Source organism: Acanthaster planci, linkage group LG16 (assembly GCF_054643075.1).
Source record: "Acanthaster planci isolate LZ-2023a linkage group LG16, COTS_SCS, whole genome shotgun sequence".
NCBI classification, from domain to species: Eukaryota; Metazoa; Echinodermata; class Asteroidea; order Valvatida; family Acanthasteridae; genus Acanthaster; species Acanthaster planci.
Genome location: NC_141792.1, coordinates 3012580 through 3020205, shown reverse-complemented (window position 1 = coordinate 3020205; position 7626 = coordinate 3012580).

The following is a 7626-nucleotide window of genomic DNA, read 5'->3' as shown; positions in this document are numbered from 1 at the left end:
CGGACTCTCGCTATCTTCAAAGACTCTCTACGACATCTTCAACGTTTCCGTCAACTCTCTGAACCCCCCCCCCCACAGCAATCACCCACTGACATTGACTCGGCTTTTTCAAGAGCTGTAGTCTCTCCATCCCCTGGAATCAGATCTACAAGCTCCCCACTTCCAAGAAAGAAGGTGACGTTCAGTTCTGTCTGCTTCACAACTTCCTGTTCTTCATCATCTCAACTCTGACATCTCCCCCTTCTCATCCTGTGCCATGCCATCCAGCCAGCCCTCAACCTACTACATGCCCTGCTCTCCCGTCTTCTTCCCGATCTCCGTCTCAACTTTGACCTCTACTGGATCCTGATCCCAAACGCCAGGAGTCGGGACCGGGAAGCGGTCAAACTCGCAAATTATCCCATCGTCAGTCTCAAAAACGTCTTCTACTGGTCATATCGCTCTACTGCCTTTTCAGATCCTCTTCTCGTCTGGTCCCACCGCCTAAGTTCAAAAATCGTCATAGAATATCACTATCACCGCTTGAACTCCTCTCTTGATCTGTTTTTCAAAAAATGGTATATTAACAACTCTCTCTTTACAGTAGTTTACGACAAGATAACATTTGGCTGATCTAATCACCGTCTTCTTGCTTTTTTCTCCCTAACGGCCCAAGTCCTGGACGGCTGCTCGCTTTGTCGAGCGAGGGGATCCCACCGTCCCGTGACGCAGGCCTTTCTTTCCCTATTTCTTTTTGTAGTAAATTGTGTTTGAGTGACATCTATTATACTTGGATTATACTTCGGTTTATATTCAGTGTGTCATAAAGTCTTTAATCATGTTTTTGAGGCTTAATTTTCTCAATGTAATCTTTTATGCCCAAAGTTTGCATTTTTCTCGTGAATTTCTTTACCATGTTTAATGGGTCCCCCCGGGAGTGGCTGTTCGTGTAAACGAAATGTGGTGTAATTCATCTACTCCCGGGTGAGACCCTCCAGTTTTTTCTCCACTGTTTATCTGTTTCTTTAATCTAATTATACTTTGTGAGTTTGGTTTCTCATTAGTTTTTGTTACTTATCGTTAAATGTTCCTTTTCCGTCTCACTTACCTATTATTCTGCTAATACATTTGTGTAATTGTATGTGTATTGTTATCAGCTATTTGTTTTTCTTTGAAATTTTCGCTCCCCTCCCAGGATCGCCGTTGCGTGGGTAGTCACTGCTGACCCAAAAGCAGGACGTTGTGCCTTGTGCACAGCCCACTTCGGCGGTCCTACCACTTCCCAACCGGGGATTCGAGACAGTGGGCGTTTAAGATGCCCACACCAGTGATGCTTGGATCCCCAGTCCCCTTTCCCTTCCTCCCTTTATTCTTCTTCTCTTCCCTCCCTTTAATGCTGCCTTCGCTTATACCTACTAAACGAGTTACTATTGTGTGGAATTTTTCGAAAAGCTTGTCCTCGTTTTTTACAATTTTCTCTGTATCCCTTTCTTTTTTGATTAACTTACTTTAACGTACATATGTATTCCACTTCTATTTATCCAAGTGTAATCTTTGGTGAAATTCGTAGTCGTTTACTCCTGTCTGTCTCTTCGTTTAGTTTAATTATTATTTACAATTCTAGTGTATGTCATTTTGTTAAATTTATTTCTGTCCTTGATTACAAACTTTTGGTTACATTTGACACTAGTACAATTTTATTGTAATCCTTCTCGTCAATGATCTCATTTGTATATTTTGTACTTTAATTTGTGATTCTTGGTCTTAGGATTATTCAGTAACTTCTTGTTTGTATTCATTCTTCATTTGTATTTTTTCACGTGATCTGTTTTCAACTTTATTTACGTGTCTTTTTCATTGTTAGCAAATCTTTATATAAATGTTATATTAACGACTCTCTCTTTACTGTGGTCAATCGTACGATAACAAGGCTCATCTAATCAGTGTTCTATCCCCCTCCCCTTTCCCTTCCAGGAGCTTGGCCACGGCAGTGGGCAGAATTACCCACGTCCAGAGACACCGGTGGCCTACTCCGCCCCTTCTCCCACCTCCCCTCTCTCAGCCCGGCCTGAGTCCGGGGCAGCAGCTTGCCTCGGCGAGACATGGGCCGTAGTCCCTCTGCCTCATGACACAGGCCCTCCACCTCTCCTTCCTGTAACCCTCCCTGAGCCACATAGAATATTTTCATTTGTTAATTTTGTCAATAGTGTATATTTCCTTCCATGTATTGTACAATGTTCCTGACAAAATTTCGCTGCTGCTTTTTTCTCCTTTGTTCACCCTACCTGTCTTCTTGTCGATTGTAATAATTTCAACTCTTAAAAGTGGTTATCGGCTATATTGTGTTTCTTTATACATTCTTCTGATTTTTTCTCAATTATGTTAAAACAAATCTTTTTTGTGTAAATATTCAAATTTCTTGTAACTTATTGTATTTTTGTTCATTTCAATGGAATTAAATAAAGTTTCCATTTGAAAAGTCTTCTTCTTCCGGAGGTGTTGTAAAATCGTCTAGTTCAAATCCTCCTTCTGCCATTTTACTTTAACTTAAAAATAAACAATTTAAAAAACAACTTTAAGTCGTTGGTAGGCTGGTGGTCAATTTTCAACTGCTTCTTCATCTGTTTATTATGTTAGCTTTAGTTACCGTCCAAATTTGAGATTTTACCGGGTTGGTTGGTGCTGGCGTTGGTGCTGAGCTCACTTCGTTCGGGCTCACTTCCTTCGCTTCTATAGTTGTCGACATCTTTTATAATAGAAGCATTTTTATTTATCGATAGATGCTTAGTCGTAATTAACGTAACTGCTAATGGCGATAGATATACGCCGTATTTATAGCAAATTTCAGTTAAGTAGGTGTCCCATCGTCTGACTAATAATGGGTTCGTCGTTTTAATCTTTTGTTAGCGCTTCTTCTGATTTTAAGTTGCGGTAAAACCCGAAAAATTCAACCGGGTTTGCAAGCCCGAGTAAACGCCTGTATAAACTTAGAATCGCGTTACCTAATGTAACAATTACGGTAGCTTCAAACGCAAACCTACATTCAGTTTCTAATAAATTTAATATCCAATTTGTTTTTCCGGTACCCGTTTTACCCACGATCAAAGCGCAAATTCCCATCTTCCTCCGTCAGATGGACATCCATAACCAAGAACACGTACATCGTCAACGGACTCACGGTCTCTGACCGCGCTCCATTTGAATTAATATATCTCCGCCGCCGCCAAGTGGTCTACCTGAGCCGTGATCCGAGTTATCGTCGGGACTTCTGAAATCTAGCCACAAACCATATTTATCTTTCAAATAGTCAGCCATATCAAATCCCTTTTAAATTTAAATCTTTCACCACTGCTCTTGCCGATTCCGTTCCCGAGTCACCGAAGTACTTACTGATTTCGTTCCGATGTTGATACTCAAACAGTCCCTGCGAATAAAGTTGATTTGGCTTACCCTCAACCGTGACAACCGTTTGACTGATATGCGGATTGTAAAATCTCTGCAGGTTTTTAATAGCAAGGTTTCTAAACAAAATCAAAACGCCTTTTAAGCTCTTGATCGTTTGGTTGATGCTGATATTCAATAACGTGTCTGATTTATTGACCGCTTGTTTTTTCCACGGGGGTACACAGTCAAATAGATAATAAACGGGCCCCTTATGCTTGCTCCTCAAAGCCTGCGCCAGATGTGGGTTCGTGATAACTCCGTATTCCAAAGTCAAATCCAAAATTGAGTACCACTTTATCATGGCCGTATAAATTGATACGTAAGGGGCTCTTTACAACCCGACGGGTAAAAAGGGGAATGATCCGTCAACATCGGCGTGTCTCAAGGAATTGCGTATCGATTTTGGAAGCTTCGGCAATTGCACCATATTTTTCATCTGCGACAGAGGTAGCCAGTTGTCCTTAGAATTATGAAACACGAGGGCATCTCGGTAACTTACGATTTTATTTCCCTGTAGATTCACGTTTATTTCTGAAACCAGGTTTCTCTCCACGTTGTTGTACACGGTACGGTTATCATCTGAGGCTCCGTCTAGATCAAGTTTAAAAGCCAGTTTGGCGGTACCGGGTACAAATACGTCGTCCATGCCTAAAGCCGGGAATTTTACGTTTAACGTGTGACCCGCGGGTATCGTACTCGGGTTATGGGTAATGGTTGCTTCGCATCTTTCGCCTTTGATCACGCGAGGCACTTTAAGCCTGCGACTAGGGTCTACTTTTTAAGTACATTGATGGGACATATAAGTTTTATATTGTGGGGAACGCAACTGACACCTCTTGTGGTGGACCCACTAACCGGCCGGGTCAGGGATGGAATTGACCTGGCCCAACCCAAATATATTTATTAACCTTGAGCAAGGATGAACGGCTACCCTGACACAAGGGGGGATATCAGTTAACAAACAGCGGACTAAGCCTAGGGGCAGTTGGGTGGACGTTTACTACCAATTAGGAAAGACTGGATTTATCTGGTAATACAGTAATGAAACACAGGGAAACCTAAGGGACGGCGACCATTTAGACCCAGTTTGAAAAAGGCCTCCCGGTAGCCCACCCGGTATAATGCCTGCCCAGTATTCAGCCTACTCCAGGCCAGTATAAGGCCTGCCTGCACTTTGGCATTTCAAAGTCCCTGATGAAAGGCTTCCCCCACCATGCTTGCACAGATGAATAGGGGTCTAAGCGGATTAGTGTAAACATTGTATAGAGCTGAGGGATTAAAAACCACAAGCAGGTTCCTTCTGGGATAACTTACACGTACCAGTACTAACTTGCAAACAATAGACCCCAGGATGAAGAAGTTCGAGATCAACAACCAGTCCAGCATCCCAGGCCGGTAGCCAGGCCGGTATGAAAGGGGTCTTTGCAACCGGGCGAGCTTACCGGGGGCCCTTTTTAAACCGGGTCTAAATGGTCGCCGGCCCTAAATAAACCTCACAGTGACACAGGATTCCCAAGGTCAGTAATCAAGTATTTGATTTATTACAATGAAAATCAATAAGGTATATAAATCACACCAGGTTTATGTACACAATACATCTCACAAGGCAATACAATATGCCTCACGTGGTTAACTAACCATCCGACTAACTTAAACACAGGTAGTCTACAACCCAAGGGTTACCTCATTAAATAGTGATAACCCTCACACAAATAACACAGAGTGTCATGCAAAACAGGGTCGATCTAACGAAAGGGAAATTACCCTCATAGCAATCTGAGTACATCAAGTAAACCTCAAGGCTAGCTAGCACAATGACAAGATTGCCTTCCAGCCGTCACCCCACTATCAGTGCTTACAGACGACAAGCAATCCAACAGCAAAGACCACTAGCTCCCAGCCTAGGTTCACGACACTCAGCTCTATCACTAACGTAATCTAGACCCAATACGGTTCTCTACTACACCTACCCGTTATAGTCACTACACGCAACGCCCCTGGTGCAGTGTCCACGCTATACCTCGCACAGTCACAGCACAGAACGGTAGACAGCGTCCTCCACGATCCTGCCACTCTGCGACCCAGCAGCGAAACTCAATAACTGATCGTGCTCTCTCTAAGCACGCCGCAAGCGCCCAGACCTAGTGCTCTACGCAACGCTGATTGGTCAACGCAATGCTTTATAATTCATGTCTGCGACTGGCATTCATGCCTACCCCTGTTTCGTCACAATATTATTCGATTTTTATTTTACTGAAATATTTTACAGAGGAAAGAAAACGCGATTAACCTTAAACCCCTATGAAAAATAGATCTTCGTATTGCTTTCTAAATGTTTTACTTAGGGTTTCTAGAGCCATATCGCCAACGTGATCGATTTCGGCACGCATGTCACCCAGGATTTGCTCGATGTTGCTTAGGTCAGCTTGAATTTCTGACAGTTGATCTTTAATTTCACTATTCATTTAATTTACTTATTTTAAAAATGGCCAGTGCTTTAATGACGGTTGGAGGAGGTATAGTAAACGCCCTGGCATTCACGGGTTCAATTTTTTTTATTTAGCAGTTTATCATAAAGTAGAGTCGACAAAGAACAAAAGCGTCACGACCGTGCGTTAGAGCAATAAGTGCAAGTGAAGGAATCCTGGGAAAAAACCGCGTACACGTGCAACGAACGAAAGCGACAAGAACGCGCGAGTCATTAAACATTTGTAAACGTGGACGAAGCGTTATAAGCTTACAGCGGATTGACCGGTAAAGATAATGCCGTTACCACCAGAACCTAAATTGTCCGATCTTTACGCGCCTTCCAAAGATAAAAAAATTCGTGAGTTTGTCTGGATTTTAGGTGGGACAGCTTTAGTTGGTTTCTTAACTTATCGATTTGCGTAATTTTATTTTAAAATGGAAGAAACTTAAAAAAAAAAAAAACCTGTTTTACAGCCCACAAGGCTACTGGCGAGGAGAAAGCGTCGTCGATCATCTACACGAAAAGGCCGGTGGGGACAAATCCGTTATTAGAAACTGGCTAAAAAAACAGGCCATTTGACAAATATACATACCCGCACCTGCGTACGTATTGAGACCAATGACTTTGCAATCAGAATCGGTCGAACCAAACGAAGCACATCAAATAGATATATTACATTTACCCTGGGACCGCGTTAAAAGAAAAACGTTTAAATACGCTTTAACGATTGTAGAAGTGGGTTTGCGGTATAAAAAAGCAGAACCGTAGACCAGTAAGACCAACGAGCAAGTGAGAGTAGCGAGCAAACAAATTTAAGAGCGATCGCCTCTGACTCGGCCCAAATTCATAATGGAAGACTTGGGATCTGAGTTTAAAGGTGAGTTTAAAAAGTTAATGACAAAAAATGAAGTAGAAATTCAAGTGGGCGAGCCTGGTGTTCATAGGTCGCAGGGGATCATGGAAAGGTTTAACTGCACATTGGCTGAGTATTTATTCGGAAACGTTAAACGTGGGTGAGTGAAACGTAGAATGGGTAGAACGTTTGCCCCAGGTCGTGAAATCGTTAAACGAGGAAAAAACGCGTTTAATTGATGCTGTTCCTGCAGAAGCCGTCAAATTAGACCGAGTGAAACAAGCACCTAGTGTACCTGTTAAAAGCGCGTTGCGTGAATTACCTCCAGACGTGGTCGTTCGGTATTTATATTAACCGGGTGAGCAAGAGGGCGGCACCGTCAGAAGGGCAACCGCCGGTCTGGTCCGTGGACGTTTATCAAGTGGAAAAGCGCACCTGTCAATTTAAACGAGCCCGGGGTAAAAGGGTAAAAACGGGTCCCACTTTATATTATTTATTAAACGGGCCAAATAAGATATTTGTCAAAGAGGAACTTCAAGTTGTAGCCGAGAATATACAATTACTGCCCGAGAAAGCTTTTAAACGTAACCGGGCAAGTCGAGACTTGTAGCGAGGGGAAGTCCCTTTTTTGTTTGAGAGTCACGGGGTGAGTTGTTTGTGCGATCGGTGCTGGCCAGTGCACGTCACGAGTTGTTTACAGAATAGTTCGCCGGGGTCGAAAGGTCAAGGTGAGTTAAGTGGGATCCCCAAGGCGGGTGGGTGAAAGGGGGTGAAAGGGGAGGTGGTCAAAAATTCTCTTTTTCCAAACTACTCAACCTGAGAAAATTTCTGAAACTAAAAAAGTGCGACTCTCCGGTAATTCACTGCTGCGAACACCTCA